At 43.8% G+C, this 18,861-nt stretch overlaps 1 protein-coding gene and 1 long non-coding RNA gene across 3 annotated transcripts in view; both read right to left on the reverse strand.

Moving 5' to 3' along the window:
• LOC135900994 (meso-2,3-butanediol dehydrogenase-like) overlaps positions 1-18,861 on the reverse strand; it is a 387,488-nt gene that overhangs the window by 262,465 nt on the left and 106,162 nt on the right. The window lies entirely within an intron of this gene.
• On the reverse strand, positions 428-11,185 carry LOC135900935 (uncharacterized). The gene is made up of 4 exons (XR_010563985.2): positions 11,031-11,185; positions 9,495-9,536; positions 6,174-6,378; positions 428-3,492 (listed from the first exon to the last, which is right to left on the reverse strand). It is a non-coding gene; the product is annotated as an uncharacterized lncRNA (long non-coding RNA).

Genomic DNA, 18,861 nt, shown 5'->3' on the forward strand with positions numbered 1-18,861 from the left:
TTTTCGTAAGAAAAAATTCACAGGACAGAAATTAAATACAGAATGGTAGCCCAAGTGACATAGTATAGCAGAAAAATATATGAAGCTCTGAAGGTTCAGCTGATCGCCTGTAAAAAAAAATTCTAATCTTTTGCAAGAAGCTTCATGTTCAAGGAAAAAACAGCCTTCGTAGTTGGCGAAAAAATGTGATACATTATTGGATAGCTCTACATGTCTGCTAAGCATGTGTGAAGTTAAAAAAGTCATTTTTAAAAGCGAGAAATTCCTTTTTGAAATTTTGTCAGCACCGACTTTTCTCTGATGTGCGCACAGCTTGGTGGCCGGGAATGCAGACGACAAAGCTGGCTTCGTATGCACAGATGACAGATAAGCGGTGTTAGGGTCTGCATTTTATTGCTAAGGGACACATGCTCTAATGCAACGAGGCTTGTGTTTGGTGTGGGCCAGGTAAACCATACAGCCATTGCACATAAAATATCAATACGAGGTCTGTTAGAAGAGTATCCGACCTTTGGCTGAAGAAAAAAAACTGGCATAACTGAAGTGCTGGAAACCTAATCACCCTCAAAGTAGTCTCCTTGGGAATCCAGCTACTTCTCCCAGCGGTGCTGCCGTTGTTAGAAGCATTCCGAGAAGGCTTCTTTCCAAATGGACTTTAGCTCAGCTGTCGTTGCAGCCATAATGTCTTCTCTTGTCTGAAATCATGCTTGTTTCAATGGCCCCTTGATTTTGGGAAACGGCCAGAAGTTGCAGGCCGCCATATCAGGAGAGCAAGGAGCCTGTCGAACTACAGGAGTCTGGTTTTTCGCCAAAAAAGTCTGAATCAAGTGCGAGAAAAACATTGTCTTGAAGGATGTGCCAATTTCCTGTTGACAACTTCGGTATCTTGCTCCATACAGCATCACATAGGCCATGGAGGACATCCCTGTAGTAGTCTTTAGTGATTGTTTGACCCTGTGGTGTGTATCCGTGGTGTACCACACTGCGGGAGTCAAAGAAAGCAGTCAGCAACACTTTGACGTTGCTGCACACTTAGCAGTCTTTGGTTGGTGACGTGGAATGCTTCCACTGTAACGACTGGGATTTGGTTTCCAGGTCGTAAACATACACCCAAGACTTGTCACAAGTGATTATGGTGTTCATGAAGTTGGGGTCACTGTTTGTGGAATCCAGCATGTCTGCGAGACTTCAACACAAAGTTGCTTTTGCTCCACCATGAGCAGCTTGTGAACGAATTTTGGCGCAACTCTCTTCATGGCCAAATCTTCGGTGATAATGGAATGTGGATAAAATGTGCTGATGCCCACCTCTTCCGCAATTTCTTGGATAGTTACACGACGGTCCCGCATCACCATGGGGTTCACTTCGGCAATGACCTGGTCATTTCGGCATGTTGATGGCCGACTGGAGCGTGGCTCGCTCCCCACCGATGTGTGGCCGTCTTTAAACTGGTTGTACCACTCCATAATCTGTGTGCTGCTCATAGCACAGTCACCGAAAGCACTCTGAATCTTCCAGATGGTTTCCACTTGGCTGTCGCCCAGTTTCTGTCAAAATTTGATGCAGTAGCACTGCTCCAGTCGCTCTGCCATTTTCCTTGCGATAAAAAACCGACGAGAGCACCGTACTACCTTATTCAAACGCTGCGTCCCAGCAATTCACGCTATTGGCAGGTGGGAAAAAATTCATGCATGCGCACAAAGGTTCAAGGGCGGCTGATGAAAACGCGCTTGTATCATATTCATCAGGTGTTCGCAAAAAAAGGTTGAATACTTTTCTAACAGACCTCGTACGTAATAAATATGTGAGGGAATCCTGCAGTGCTAAAAGATATGTTTCATGCAGTTTAGAAAAAGAAATATCAGCTATTATGTAGACAGTAAATCTATAAAGAGCACTGATATTGTTCATACAAAGCATCCTAAAGGGCATGTCGCATTGCAATGCAACATAGAGGGAGCAGGACACTTTGTGCCCTGCTCCCTGAAGCCCAATGATGATGCAAGTAGAAAACACCTTCATAATTAAGACTGAAAACCTACATGAGTATGAACAAATTCTTGTGGTGTTGTTTGCTACCACTGTTTCAGAGCTGGAACATGCTCAACTATAAAAGTCATATGTGCCATGTTCAGTCTGATGTGGTCAGACACCATTGGCGACCACTTTTTGCGTTCATGTTAAAAAAATACGAGCTGAGACTGCAGCAGCAGCGCTTGACGTCACCTGCCTTCGTAATGATAAAAAAGGCAAGTCAGTTTGTTGAGTAGTTCTTGTGGCTAATATATTAACAACCTTTCCTTGCTAGATGACATGGCTTCATATATTTATGCTATATTTATGCTGTATGTGTGATCCACAAAGGAACATTATAAAAAATACCTTATCGCACTTAAAGAATAATCACTTTTTGTTTCATGTCACATGCATAGCAGACATGTACGGCTGTGTAATGATGGGTGACATACTTTTGTGCCAACCACCAAAGCTAATTTTTTACCTTCAACACGAAGCTTGCAAAAAATTTCAACGTTACAGTTTTTTTAGCTGATCAACTGAACCCCCAAGGCTTGAAATATTTTGCTGCTATCCCAAGTCAAGCAGTCTGATTTTATATTCATTTTGTGCCTTCTGTATTTCCCTACGTTAGAAGAAAATTCAAACTGCAAATTTTGGCAGTCACACCACTTCAGTCTCTTGACATGAACACCACCTGAATATCTGGATCATACAATTTCCCTTTCAGAAGAAACGTGTATCAGTGGCTTCTAGCTTAGCTGGGCAAGAACAATAAATTTTTGCCAAAATTCAAAAAAATTTTTGTGAAGGAAAATAAATGGGGAGCAAGAGTTCGGAGCTTCAACTATATCTGTGATGGCCAAAAAAACGCTGGTTGGTTGCCCTGGAATTACTTAAGAGTATGTATGAAAGCAAATTTTCTCAAAAATTTTCTCGTTGTACCTACTCAAAATCAAGCAAACTTGAAATGGTTTGCCATAATGGAACAGTTCTTGAGAAAATTGTTGGGTGGTTTGGCATGAAATGACTTAAGCTACTTAAAAAATATATTAATAAGGAAACACTATCCTTACTGGAACCATATCAAAAACTAACATAAAAATGTAGTGAACTATAACAAAGCACAGCACTTGTATTCTGGATTGAGCAATCTAATGTGGGCTTCTCAGGAGACTAGCATAATTAACATAAATAAAATTAACATAAAAATGTCAAGGCATAGGAAGGCACAACATTTGTATGCTCATTTGAGAAATCCAAATTGGGCCCTTCAGGAGACTAACATAAAACATAAAAATGTCGAGAGTTACAAAAGCACAACACTTGTGTTTTGGTTTGCGCTGTCCAACTTGGGCTCTTCAGAGGTGAAGGGGCAGGGGCAGTTGCTTCAGGGGCAGGGTCCCATGCAAGAAGCGAGGCCAGAGTTCTTTACATAGGGCATGTTGGTACCAGGAAATTTGCGACACGTGAAGCCTGCAAAAACAAGCCAGAATAAGTTTTAAAAAGCAACTTCCACATGCAAAAGAATGGCATGCAATATGCCCTTGTTACAATGAAATTGATTTATGTATTCGTGTTGCTTTATTCCAATTTTCCATGGGTACAGCTTTACAGCATGACCATTTAAATTTATTTAGTGTGGCACAGGACTCCACTAAGTGTCAAATGCAGGAAAGGGCAAAGAGGAACAAAACACTGTAGCAATATAACTTTATGAATATCTTCAATGTCAAAGATGTGAACTTTGCTTGCTGATAAACAAAATGGTGAAAAAAATTCATGTCGTTCATAAATAAACCTGAACTGACAACTAAAATTATTTCTTGTAAGTTTCATAATTAAAATGTGCAGCACTTCACTGTGCTTTTCCATGCTCCAAATACAATAGTGTCATGTCACTATAATTGAGTGTAGCTTCATTTGATGTTAGGTTTCCTGAGTTCACATGCAATCGAAACGTACTTCTCGCCTTACAATGACTTAGGATTTTCCACATTAAAGAAGACACTGCTTACAGCAAAGTATGTTTTCTTCCTCAACGACTGAATTACTGTTATAATGAGGATTCCGTGTAGTTGTGCGCCAAACTGCTTAGCATGACACATGCAGAATGTGACAGATACGAAGAAATGCTGTCTTTTAAGAGCCATATGCCATAGGACTGACTTCTTTAACCCTTTTAGGGTTCACTGCCATACATCTGTCACTGTGATGGAACGTTCTGAAAAAATTTGCCTTTTCAGAACAAAGTGTTGCCTAGCCTCCCACTGGAGGTGCTGCAACCTTCCGAGACTTCTAGAAAATATTCTTATAGTGCTGTCGCTCCTTGGGTTTCTCCCAAACTGATTTTTCACTTAGCTCCTTGGTGTCTGTCATTGCACTAATTTGGGAGTGCTGCCACAAGTTTCCGTAAGTTTCATTACAGAAAAAATTATGCTGCTTTATCCTGCATAAAACAATAAAACATGTAAAACTGCAAATACTGAAATGGTATTGCCACTTTATTGTTATTTTAAAAAATTATTTACCAGTTTATTTTCTCGGAAAGTCGCCCTGAAGAACTTAAATCTGCAATAACAATATTAAGGATGTGCGAAAAGTGATTTTTGAGACTGAACCGAATAATGCCAGAAACAAATCAAATATTGGATAGCTTCTGAATAATGAACAGCTGATATCACAATTAATATAAGATGAGGTTCACATACTAGTATTCTTAAAGTTAGCAAGTTTCCGTCATTGTTATGTTATGAAGAGCTGTTTATTAAAGGCACAAATGGAGCAGCAAAAAGTTTCTTCACATGCACAGGACTCTTCAGTAAGCATGAATGATTGCTGTACAGCCTCTAAAGTACAGCTACTTTAGTAATGTAGCCTGGTCTGCTATTCTTACAAGTTCTTACGTTTTACGTCTATACTATGTTATTGGAGGTGAAAATTTACCGTACTTTGGCTCAAATCTCATGTTTTATTGGTGTTTCGAAATATTAGAATAATACTCACATTTACAAATAGTGACCATTCAAAGACTAAATTGAATAGGACACTATTCAAGTCGAAAGTTTTGAGTATGTGCACACTACAAAAGATATATAACTCCTAAATTAGAGGCATATTTCTCCCCAAAATGTGATCCTCAACGGGCTAAACAAGAGCGACAGAAAAGCCCATTCATCTTTTTGATAAATTTAAGCCCATAATCTACTTGGCAATGGTTCATAACCATGTTAACAGGTAGGTGAAGTAAGGAAGCAGGAAACAATTCTAACAATTTCAGAATGGGAGTAGTGGACATGTCCGATGGTCTGTAAGAAGCTTTATACATTAGGCCCCAAGAGCCTATTCTCCATTTATTGAAGTATATGAGGAAAAGCCACATAAATATTTTTTTCTTATCTTAGAATACAAAGTGATACAGTGCATGTTAATAAATACGAGTCATAGGTTAGGTGCTTAGAATAAGTAAGCATCCACTAAACATAGTACTGTTGACTGTGAAGCTGGCAACTCGGTCCCTGTTGTTTCTTTGATTGAAACTACCAAAAGAAAATTGCCACAACACTCAGGTTCCCTCTGCTGAAAGGTTGCTGTCTCGGATCACATGGACCTGCTTCAAGATAGGAGCAACTTTGATTTGATGTGGTCTGTTAAAATTGGTGAAACTACTGTTTCACATCTCAGAACATGGAGAGCTGTTTTGTTTTGATTTCTGCAATTTGGTGAACGTGCTCCTGCTCGAGCTGAGCAGTAACCACACTTGAGCATAGCTTCTCCGCAATTCGTGTATTAACACTTTCAGGCTACTTAACCATGTCCTCCATGCCAACAGATTTGGAGCGTGCTTCACAGACAACTATTCCTTGCAATGACAGCCAAGTAGCACTGCTAATGCACAAATGCAGCTCATTTTATTTGGTGGAGATGCTAAAAACTTTCGGCAGTGAAGGCAGCTTTTAAATTTGGAAGCGTTTGAGTATGGCGGCATTAGGCACTCAAGATCATATGAACAGTCATTCCAAATGGTAGGCTATTGTAGCACACAACTGCACACACAGGCTACATGAAAGTCGTTTGTTATGCCAATGGCAAGTTCATAAATTTAGAAAAGAAATGTAAATGTAAAAATGCAACCGGAAAGGGTATATGGTACTTGCCTATAACAGCACTGACCCTGATGGGGTCAAGAGCCTCTGTTGCCCCTTGGTGTTATTTCCAAAGCCCAAATGGCCCATGAGCTCCTCCTCTGTGAACACATGGTGAAGCAAGGCCCTTGCAAACTTTCCTGGTCCACCATGGCAGGCCATGGTAAGCTGGGCCAGGATAACCTTCTCAATGTGCACTCTTACAGCGTATGTGAACCTGCATGTTCAAGTAAATGTTAGCAAAACAGTTTTAAGCCTTTCAAGTACATTCACACAACAGCCCTACTGCAAATCAATTACAAAAGTACCTGTTGCAAATCTAAAATGCTAAACTTGACTTCTTGCAAGCTTCTGATGCTGTCTGGATGCCCCATGTTTCAGAAAAACAATCCAGCACAAACAAGAAAAATAAACCAATGTATCCAAACATCTAGTACTTGAAAAAGGGGAGCACCAGCGAAACACAAATGACACGCACACAAGGAAATGGCATTAGACATGGACGGACATTGGGACGGACCAGCGTTCGTCCCTGTCTAACGCCTTTTCCATGTGTGCGCGTCCTTTGTTTTGCTGGTACCCCCCTTTTTCAAGTTCATCATGCACCAACTGGCCCAAGAGCTTGCGCTAATGCACATCTAGTACTATTTATTGTGATTACCATTCTTGGGATACTTCATATTTTCAGGTGTTTGTCTCGATTGTCCCATCCATTTGTGTGAATATGTAGCCATGGTCTAATGGGGAGATTGGGCTGCTATGTTGAGGGAAGAGTTCAATACCAACCGTTGGAACAGCTTGGGTGACTGGGTAGGTGACCCTGGGCATATGCCACTTTTCAATGAATCTCTTTCACGCTATCTTGAGCAGATGCTGCTGTTTGTGTTGGCAAGGAGCATTAGGAGCTCGAAGTGGGACATGATTGTCGATCATTACTAAGATTACCACTACACATCACGTTCGCTTGCTGTGCTCCAGAAGTAATGCGAGATTCCACTCCACTGTATGAAATGTACATAAGCCGCAAGGACAGTAAATTAAATTAATTCAATTAAACCTCAATTAAATTAATCTACTCGCAAAGCACAGGCTGCACAAGATCACGGAGTGAACTCAGAAGTTTGTGGACAGTCAGTTGATGTCCATGTCAAGGACCTCTAGGGAGACTCGGTCATTTCCTCGATGTGCATCATCGTGCCGTCACACATTGTATTACAATTCTGTCTCGTACCACTAATAGTCATCACGTATCGCAGAATTCAAAATATAAATAGACACTTATATCTACTGTTTATTTAATCTTTACGGAAAATACTTTGAGCATGAGTTTTTGCAGAGATCATGAATTCTACCGCTTAAAGGAGCACTAAAGTAAAATTAAATTAATTAAATTTTGGAGTTTTAAGTGCCAAAACGACAATCTGATGTTTAAGCTTGTTTCACATGCAAGCGATTCAGCGAATGGAGCGAACAGCGACGCGGCGCTGCAAAGCTTATCGCAAAGTTTCGTTTCATATGCATTGCCGCCGTGCATTTTCCGCTGCTGCGAATAGCAATGTTGCTGGCATAAAACACAGGACTTTCAGCCAGTTTCGGTAGTTTGCGACTACCAACATAAACATTGCTTTGTCCCTGCCTCTCAAATTTTTATTTTATAAATACATATCCTGCGCTTAGCAATTAAACAATTCGTTGAAAAGCTCTCTTGGCATGTTGCCTGTACCAAGTGTACCAAGTAAATAAACATCATCCTATGCGCAGGCTTTCCAGCACTAATCCTCCGCTGGTCACGTGTCGAGGTGGGTCGTTCGGAAGCAGTGCTGCCGCTCTGCCGCTGCGATGAAATTCCAACTTGCCCGAACCTTGCCGCTCCCACCATTGAAACTGATTTCTGCGGCGCGGCGGCAGGATTTGCAAGCATTTTCGCTTGCATGTGAAACAGGCTTTAAGCACGCCATAGTGGGGAACTCTGGATTAATTTTTACCAAATCAGGCTGCAAGGTACATGGGCAGTTTTGTATTTCACCTCCATCAAAATGCGGTTGTTTGATCATGTGACCTCGTGCTTAGCGGCGCTGTGCCAACACCCCTAAGCAACTATGGCAAGAAAGCACTAAAGAGAAAAATTATTTTAGATGTATCTGTAAATGACCTTCCTAGAATTCAAGAGATTCACTCGTACCATGACAAGAGGGTGAGTAAATTGTAAAAGCAGCAAGAGGAAAGATTGGTGGCAGTGCTGCCTTGAAGTTACCACACCCGCTTGCTGTGACGTCATGGATTTTGATGTCTGTTCAGGTGCAGCAATTTTTTTTTACAAATAAAGATGTTCTTCATTGTATTCCAAAAACTTAAAATAAGAACCGTCAGGAACTTTTACTGAAACAATACAACCAAAGTTTGTAAAAATACTTGAAATCCACGATGTGACAATGAGATGTCAGCACGAAGATTTTGGGGCGATACTCAGAAAATTGAACGCTGAGCTTTATTTTCTCTAATAATCAAGCAATTACCAAGAAATTTACAGAAGTAGATATTTAAAACGATGCTTTATTTTAAATTCATTTAAGGTGTCATTAGTGTCCCCTTAATACAAAACAAGGAATGCACTTAGCTGCGTAATAGGTTAACATGCATCACTGGTTCTCATTAAGGTAGGATTATCAGTATAGCAATGGGCATGCACTGGCTACTCCAGAGGGGAGCCCTGCCACTTCCCCTCAACCTCCCAATTTCCAATTTTTTTTTTATGAGCAGTGATGCAATTTCTGTATCCTAACGAGGCATAATGCCAAGGAGATTCATGCCATGCTGGCTACAGTATGTGGTGACCGGCACTTCACACCGTCCAGCTCGGCATCAATCTTTCTGGAATTTGGCCCTTGAAATGCAGAAAGCTTTGATCACTGCTCGTTCTTCAGCCAACTTTCTCAAAGGGTGCTGTTGCTCTGGTTTGATACCTCTAGCAGTGCACTACTGCATGACATAGGTAAAACTAGGAAGATGTGCACTCACGTAGACCACTAATGTCCACACTGTTTCTGAACACCCCTCCCATATCAGGCATATACCCTGAAGAAGGCACATTCTATCTTTAATATGTTCACAAGTGACACTGAAATTCACTCCCAGTCCCAGTGCAGTCTTTCAGCTGAGTGCTTAAAGGCACCATGTCTCCTAATGAAGGCACTCTGCACCAATTGATCACTGGAGCAAATGCCTTGCAGTTGCATCAGCAATGTTGTTTTTTCTGCTTCCTGCAATACATTTTCACGGCATCACTGTATTTGATCATGGTGACGTTACAGAATGGATGGCCAAAGAATTCACCTTTAGCATTCCAGCTTGGGTGTCTCTCAGCTCATTTTGAATCTGAAAAAAGATGTCAGTATTAAAATGTGAAGCCACAATGCAGCAAAATCAACAATCAAAAGAGCTACATGGACCATTAGGCTGACATAAATAGACGGATACAAATGACTAGTCATTGAATACACTAAAGTGTGGCCGCTCTTGCCAATGGCAGTGTGAGCTTGTCAAATAATTTATTTCACATTCCTCTATTATTTCAAAAATTATTTCCATGCATCTACTGAACTGTTATGGCCACATATTAAAGGATGCTCCTTCATATAAAACCACAGTGTTGCATTCTTTTACTCCCCGTCTACCTGATGCTACTGAAGTTTTGCTTACTCTCAAAGAAAGAATTTCACAGAACTGCTCTTTCGACAATGCATTATTCCAAGCTTGTGGCAAAGCGTTGTCATTTAGTTCACAACTATGCGCTCCCCTTTCAATCTGTTCACTATTTAGTGCTCGGATTCAAAGCAAAAATAGCTTTTCGACATAACTAGCTACTTCTATGGTCACAAGAAACAATGCTAATTATTGATGTTTATGTTGCCGATAACGTATACATGCCGCCTCGAAACCCAGTGGGACGACAAAGCAGATATGCCAGGCATCTCGTTCCTCTACTGATTTTAAAATTTTGTTAAATCAATCACTTACTGAAGTGCGAAAAGCTGCAATTTCACGAAATTACGTTATTTTGAATGTTGTAGGACCTGGAGTGACATGAAATCTGCCTTTCCGTGAATGCTAAGAGCGCCTGCGCGAGGCCGTTTGGGGCGAAGCACTCGATGGCGTCGAACGAAGATGAAAAAAGAAAGCTGAATGCGCGCGAACTGGTGGAAAACAAAACACACGCGGTTAGCAAGGCGTATAACTCGATGATTTCGCAGCACTCTGTGGCATCCCCCTCTATTGTATCTCACGTATCGCATAGAATCACATGTACACCCTTCAAATTCTTTATTATTATTGCGCGACAGCCTCCTCTGTGTTTTCCGATCGCGCGAACATCGGCCGCACGGCGTGTCAGATAGCAGCCTAGTCACTCGTTCCTGAAGGGAATTCAGCGCAACAGAATACACTTTCGCCGATCCCACCGCCCCACGCCGCTACAAGCTCGCTCCCACGTCTTGTACTAGCGTGGCGCAAACGAAATATCTTCCGATTACAGTACAGATCGGATGGTTTCACGTCGCATTGTTTTGCGCTCATTAATAAGGCTAACTCAATCGGTGCTCGAATACCGTATCAGAAATCATGGCGTACAACATGCCCTGTTTTAGCTGGCACCACATAGCTGCCTTACGTCACCACAAGCGGAGTGTAAAGTTAAACCAGGACAAAGCTCCATGTTATATACCACGAATCTAGTGCGGTACAACCAATTCTGGCAACGGAAAGATAGTGCTAGGAATGAAAACTAGAAAAGAGGCGCACGGAAAACACGCACAGGCGCTGAAATTCCCCGCAGGCGCGGACGAACAAGGGGAATTCGAAACACTAACTCACCTTTGATGTCGCTGAGTCGGAGGCGATCATGGCGATCTTCGAGGCAACAAGCCCATAAAAAGCGAGCAACACGCAGGAACATTCCAAAGATGTCACAGCGAAGCACACAAAGAACGCAGAAAACGCAGGAAATTTTCACACAACCGGCATGCACGATCACGCCGGAATGCTACAAGCCTTAACAGCGCAAACGCGCAATCATACATGTACACTCATACAAATACACGCTTATATTATCATAAATTGTACCATTTGATAACAAATTCTGTGATGTCATGTTATTACAGAAAAATTGTAGCGCTTTGGAAGTGTATAAAAGTTTTTTGCTTCACTTCTTTGATGAACTACTTTCTTTGGCGCAGTAACGCAGTGCACCGACCGGAGCTAATGGCATGCGCGGGAAAAGGCGCCAAATTCAAACGTCGCAAACGCCGTGCTAATGTTTCCGCGCACAGTTTTCGTCGTTTGTATTTAAAAAAAAAAAAAGTAATGCGTGCCGCAACCATGCGAACTGAACTATTGGCCACAAAAGTACAGAAACGTCGCTGTTTGTGCTTCTTATTTCGACGTCATGGCAAACTGCAGGCGGTCTGTCGTCCCATTCTTTAAGCATTTGTGCGTGTGCTTCTGCGCTGTGCGAGTTGTCACCGAGAACGTATAGCAGCGCAGGTTGTGCTTGGTGGCCGAGCAGATTCCCAACACATTCGCCAGCACCCCGTCTAGGTCACAGAGAAGAATTTGGCCTCCATGTGAAATATGAGCACCATGTTGTACATATCCGCCAAGCTTTTCATTTCGTTCTGTAGCGCGCTAACGGGTAACATCTAAGCTAAATTACTCTGTAAAAACGATGTTCACTCCTTTCTCCGCCGCACCCGCCGTGGTGGCATAGCGGCTGAGGTGTTGCGCTACTAACCCGAGTGCTTGGAATCTAATGCCGGCGGCGGCGGCTGCATTTCGATGGGGCTGAAATGCAAAAACGCCCGCGTACTGTGCGTTTAACCTGCACCAAATTTGGTGCAGGTTAAAGGACCCCAGATGGTCAAAATAAATATGGAGTTTCTTACTACGGTGCGGCTCATAATCAAAGCGTGGTTTTGGCCCGTCAAACCCCAGACTTGAATTTTGTTAACGTTCCCCGCCACCTTGACCATATTTAACATGGAGGCATGCAATGCCGTTTCCTAACACTCAGCCAGGGCACTGGCCCCTTATAATGGACGCCGATAGAAATGCAGCATGCGTCCAATCATCGGTTGTTTATCACTGCTTGTAGCGACGTTTGTCTTCTCAAACTATATATATATATATATATATATATATATATATATATATATATATATATATATATATATATATATATATATATATATATATATATATATATATATATATATGCAGGGTGTTTCTGCTAACTTTAGGCCGAGTGTAAACTCTACGCCCTCTATGACGACGCGACTAAATGCATGTTGCTCCCTTTGGTATGTAGCGAGTCGCGCTATTTCTATATATTGCTTAACTGGCTAATTAGTCAAGGATAATTAACCAACTTCTGAAGCAAGGAAGTTGAGAAGAAATTCCAATTAGAAAGTTGCAGAGCAGTTGGCAACACGTCCGAATAAACAGTTTCTGTCTTTTTATCTGTTAAGTATTAGTGTTTTCCAGCTTACTGCGGATGCTCGCAAAATACAAAAAGCACCACGTGACATGCCCGCCTGCGAGTCGTGATTGCACGGCTCCTAAGCCTTCTGCGCACAAACGAAAACATACCATTTAACCGGTGTGAACACCCGTCTGCTTATCGCCATCATGAACCGCAGCGAGGGAAGCACGTCGCTGGCGATCAATACCACAGCCAACGCCTTCGTCACTGCCCTGTCGCCTTTTAAGCGGCAACACACCCTGCTCGATCGTATGCTCGTTTGGGAGCGCTGCACGCACGGCGCGCAAGCGGGTATGTCAGGTGATATTTTTTGTATTTCTCGGGCATCCGCAGTAAGCTGAAAAACACTAACACTTAATAGATAGAAAGTTAGAAATTGCCTAATCGGACGTTTTGCAAAGTGCTCTAGAACTTTCTAATTGGAATTTTTCGCCTAACTTTGTTCATTCAGAATGGCTAATTTTCTTGACTAGTTAGCTACTTAGGAAAAATACAAGAATAGCGTGACACGTACAAGAGTGAGAAACATGCATTTGGTCGCATCGTCTTATGGTGCATCGGCATATTTTTAAACTCTGAGTAAAGTTAGCTGAAACCCGTGTATATACGTCTATGGTTCAAGTAACGTGAAACAACACCCGGTATATATGCAATGGTGATCAAGTGATCAGTAAAGCAACATATATGTGCAAAAGACGCACACATACATATGTGCGTGTGTTTTTCACATGTACTTCGAAACTCAATATTGCTCGTGACTCAGTGTTATTCAACAATAAGTTAACAGCATTTAGTCAACGACTTTATTGTTGGAAACTACTCAACAATGGTTCAATACTCAATACTTTTCAACAATACGTCAAGAGAATTTAGTCAACGACTTTATTGTTGAAAACTACTCAACATTAGCTCAATAATACTCAATACTATTTAACAACATATCAACAGAATATAGTCAACGACTTTATTGTTGGAAACTACTCAACAATGGCTCAATAATACTCAATACTATTCAACAATATACCAAGAGAATTTAGTCAACGACTTTATTGTTGAAAATTACTCAACAATGGCTCAATAATACTCAATACTATTCAACACTATACCAACAGAATTTAGTCAACGACTTTTTTGTTGTGAACTGCCCAACAACTTTACTGTTGAATTAGTGCTCTGTGGTTTCAATAATTGTTGAGGTATTGTTGAAAGGCTATTGAGTCAACAGTTCGTCAACAATATGCCAACAACATTTCAACAGTCATTTTCATAAGGGCAGCCCCAAATCCAGCCGAATGGCGCACGCCTGAAGACTGGCCCATCTGCTTCTCGTGCTCTAGGATTGGACACATCTCCCATAGAGTAACATAGTAAACGATAAGCGTGGCCACTCGAGCCATATCGCGGCGGAGCTCGAGGTTCCCCGGTTCGGGTAGGCGTCCCTACGTGTTTCTTTTTAATCGTTTTTTTTCTTTCTTTTTTTGCTAGTTGCAACAATGTGCTATTGTTTTATATTATTCGCGGCGCCTTCAGGACACCAACGCGTCCACGGGACACCGAAAGTGGAACTCGGGCTGGTATGTGGATTGAGGCTCGTCGAGGCCTCCACGTGCAGCTCCGCGACAGCCGAAATTGGCCGCCCTGCTTCCACCTTTGTTGCTCCCACTGCCCCTTAGGTGCCTCGGAGATCCTGCGCTGCCGGCTTTATTAAATCTCAGCTGCTCTCCAGAGGCCTCGCCTTGCCGGTTACATATGCCCTCCTGGAGCAGCTTATGTCAGGAATTCAATCTATCCTCACGACGAGAAAAGCACCCCACGACTTCTGCAACACAAGGCAGAATCCCTGCCGGAAAATGAAGTGGTTCGTTAAGAAATGCGGCCTATGAACACGTCACTGGATGCAGACGTGACATTATGCTAATGTATTCAAGAAGATTGCGCGCAACTGCTTCTGGGAAGTATATCTGGTTACTTTTCGGCACTCTCATTCCGCACACTTCAGTCGAAAAAAATTTTAATTACGTACCGCTTCTGCACCTGTCACTCGGAGCCGCGCCGATGAATGTGTAGAACTAGACATGAAGAGCTTGGCACCAGGATTAAAGTATTTCTTGTAATGTCCATGTTTCTTGCGTTTCTTCAGCGTCTCAATTACTCTATTGCAAGTCGTGTCACACTTCACCTACCACATGATTTAGGGGCTGGGTAACGACACTACAGGAGCAAGCATGGTAAACACGCGACCGATGTAGATGTTGGTTTTTCTTTTGCATTGGGTCGCCGCTGACACAGTGGAGATGAAAGGCGCGGTGAGCCCAAGAATACTAATAAGATAAACTATTAATAAACAATTTACATTTTATACCTTGCTCCAACATGTTTTAGTTTATTTCTTCACCCACAGTGCTGTCATATCGTGTCATATATATATATATATATATATGTCATATTACATCGTGAACCCTTTTGCAATTACTAATTGCTGAAAACTGTAAATATAATTATGTGTCAAATAGCTATATATATATATATATATATATATATATATATATATATATATATATATATATATATATATATATATATATATATATAAGTCAGAAGAAGGGGGATTAACCAAGGGGCCCGATTTTTATAGGTCATATCATGAGAAGCCAACAAACATTGACACCAAGGACAACATAGGGGAAATTCCTTGTGCTTAATGAATGAAAATAAAGTAACGATCAATTATTGGAAATTTAGGTGGATGAAAAAACAACTTGCCGCAGCTGGGAACGGAACCCACAGCCTTCGCATTTCGCGTGCGATGCTCTACCGATTGAGCTACCGCGGCGGCGTTTCCTCAACGACTTTCTTCGGTATTTATGTGTACTGGTGCAACCCTGGGAGTGTTAGCCAGCGCCACCACTCACAGACATTGGCGGCGGACGTGGAACGTCTTTTTGCCGCAGGCGTCACCAGAACGTGATCTTTTTTGGGTGAAGGCAACTGGTCAATAAACCCACATATGCTACCTGAAGGCATCAGTGTTGCCGGATTCGAGACCCTTGTTACGTAATAAATGAGAAGAAGGGGGTGTTACGTTTCACCTCCGACGTGCGGTATAGCCGGCGCGGATGCAACGGACGCCGGGGCTTCGTTCACAGCGGCGGACATTTTGGCCAGTTCAGTGCTGCCCCAACGCCTCCTGCCAAGCGCGTCCAGGCATGTTTCAATGCCACGTGTCTTCGTGTGCGTGCGTGTGTGTGTGTGCATGTTGGTGTCCACGCTTGTCAAAGCGCGGCAGCCGGGGAGAGGAGCTCCCCAACTGTGAAGCGAGGAGGTCTGATCGGCGCCGGCCCGGCGGATACGTCACTTCTTGTCACAACGTGTCCGTGCGCCGCCGTCACGTGCGCCTCTTCCGAGCGGTTCCTTCTTGCCCTCGACTCCGAAGTATAAAAGCAGCTGCACCCGGACGCCAAGGGAGAAGCTTCGATTTATTCAGTCGATTAACGTGGTCTCCCGTTTCCCCACTTCGGTCGACCTGACCGGCCGCTCTTTTGCGATGCTAGAATAAACAAGTTGTTCTGTTAGCAGTCGACTCATGCTTTGCCAGGGCCTTCGGATGCTTCCAGCTGTGCCCCAGGCCGCCAGGCCAACGCTACCCTTGGGGCTTGCGACCCATTTGCAACAACTGGTTGCCAGCGGTGAGATCGCGACAACGGAGGCCAGCCGCGAAGATATGCGGTCGACTCTATGCTGAGCAGCACAACGACCATCCGGGAGCTGTGCAACGAGCCCTGTGTGATGACTGGTTGCCTGCAGCGGAACGACTGCGCTGAATTTTTGGCTGCGAGGTTTGGTGAGTGCGGGACTTTCTTCTTCTGAGTTTTGCCAGGTTTTGTTAGTGTCAGAAACAGAGCTGGTAATTGTGGTTGTCGTTGTCGTTACTGCCGGGTTAGTTTGCGGCAAGACAATAGTAGGCAGTAGAGAAAGCAGCATTCAGAGCTGCCATGGATTGGAAGTCGTTGCGCAAACCGAAATTGCTGGAGCTTGCAAGACAGTTGGGTCTGGATGTCTCAGAAAAACTCAGAAAACCAGAACTGCTAAGGGCTATTCTTGAGTTAGAAGCTGAGGATGATAAGCAGTCGGAATGCCTTGAGACCATTGAGGAGAGGGAGACGGCAAAAAGACAGGAGCGCGAACGTAAAGATCAAAAAGAGGAGGAGCGCGACCGTCAACACGCTTTGGAAATGAAGCGTCTCGAGGTAGAGATGGAACGCGCTCGTAATGGAAGTAAGGCACACGGTGCAGGAGAACGAGTATCGTTCAAACTGACTGACCTGATGCGGCCGTTTAAGCTTGGAGAGGACATTGGTTTGTTCCTGGTTAACTTTGAGCGAACGTGCCAGAAGCAGGGGTTCTCTCGGGAAACGTGGCCACAGCGCTTGCTCACTTCGTTACCCGGCGAGGTGGCCGACGTAGTCGCTCGCTTGAAGAGAGAGGACGCAGAGGATTTCGACCAAGTGAAATCGAGTCTGCTGAAAAAGTACAGGCTGTCAGCGAAGGCATTGCATCGGAAGTTTCGGGAAAATGAGAAAGGCAGAAGTGAGTCATATATAGAGTTTGCCTACAGGCTTATGTCAAACATGCAGGAGTGGCTCAAAGAAGATAAAGCGTTTGGTGACCACGAGAAAGTTCTGCAGTGTTTCGGGCTGGAACAGTTTTATAGTCGGTTTCCTGAGAACGTGCGGTACTGGGTCTTGGATAGGCCAGACGTTAGTATGGTGGCTAAAGCCGCCGAGCTAACCGAGGAGTGTGTGACGCGTCGGGCTCGCGGAGCTAAGGACGGTCAAAAGGGTGAATTTGGCTCCAAGTTTGAGAGGCCGAAGTTCACACGCATGAGAGCCAGGGGAGACACGTAGTGCGGATGCGAGTGAAAGCAGTCCGACCGAACGTAAGGAGACGGCGACAGCCGAAGCCGAACGCAGAAAGCGGTTCGAGACGAGGCAAGCGTGCGTGTGTTATACGTGCCAGAAGCCGGGTCACTTTTCGGCGCAGTGTCCAGAAACAAAAACAGATGTCGTGCTTTTGTCATTATGCAGTACTGACGAGAACATGAAGCTTCTCGAGCCTTACATGCGAAACCTCCTCGTGAACGGGAAAGAGTGCCGAGTGCTTCGTGATGCCGCAGCTACAATGAATGTAGTTCACCCCTCTTACGTAGAACCCGATATGTTCACGGGCGAGTGCCCATGGATCAAGCAAGCCGTGGAAGCTCATAGCGTGTGTCTGCCCGTAGAAAAAGTGCTTATTGAAGGACCTTTCGGAGCACTTGAGACGGAGGCCGCAGTGCCATCTATGCTGCCCCCCACCCCTCACCCCCCAGTACCCGTACCTATTTTCGAACAGGTCCGATCACTTCCTGCGCGAGAAGGGGCTTTTGTTTGGTGAGGCTAGCGTTCAGGCCTTAACCAGATCGAGAGTTCGGGAGCTCGCTGCAAAGGTGGTAGTTGCGGGGACGACGTTGTCGAACAATGAGAAAGGGCCGGAGGTGCAGGAAGCTGATATTGAGAGCACGACCGAACTGAATAAAATTGAGCCTGTAGCGTTGAAGGCACCAGATACTGGAGGGGAAGTGCCCGACACGGGAAAGGTAAAATAGCTATCTGCACATTTGCTCATCGCACCAACGTCAGATGGACTTAATAGGTTGCTAAATATCAGCCGGTCGGCTTTGATAGCTGAGCAAAAAAAGGATGGCAGCCTAGAAAACATGCGCTGCAATGTCAAGGAACGTATCGCCAAGAAAAATACTCGTTTTGTGGAAAGAAGTGGGGTCTTGTACCGCAAGTATCTAGACCGCAGGGGAGTGGAGTTCGATCAGCTGATCGTACCTCAGTGCTACCGTCAGGATCTGTTGTGCTTGTCGCATGGAGGTTCGTGGTCCGGTCACCTAGGAGTTAAGAAGACTAAGGACAGTCTCTTGCAAGAGTACTATTGGCCAGGGTGTTTTCGTGACGCAGAACACTTTGTGAGGACATGTGACACCTGGCCCCTGGTGGGCAAACCAGGGGACCAATCGAGGGCGCCGTTGAAGTTGGTACCTATCATTACGGAGCCCTTTAGACGGCTCATTATTGATACAGTGGGACCTCTGCCGGTAACAACCACGGGGTACAGACACAT

The sequence above is a fragment of the Dermacentor albipictus genome, chromosome 2, assembly GCF_038994185.2.
Source record: "Dermacentor albipictus isolate Rhodes 1998 colony chromosome 2, USDA_Dalb.pri_finalv2, whole genome shotgun sequence".
NCBI classification, from domain to species: domain Eukaryota; kingdom Metazoa; phylum Arthropoda; class Arachnida; order Ixodida; family Ixodidae; genus Dermacentor; species Dermacentor albipictus.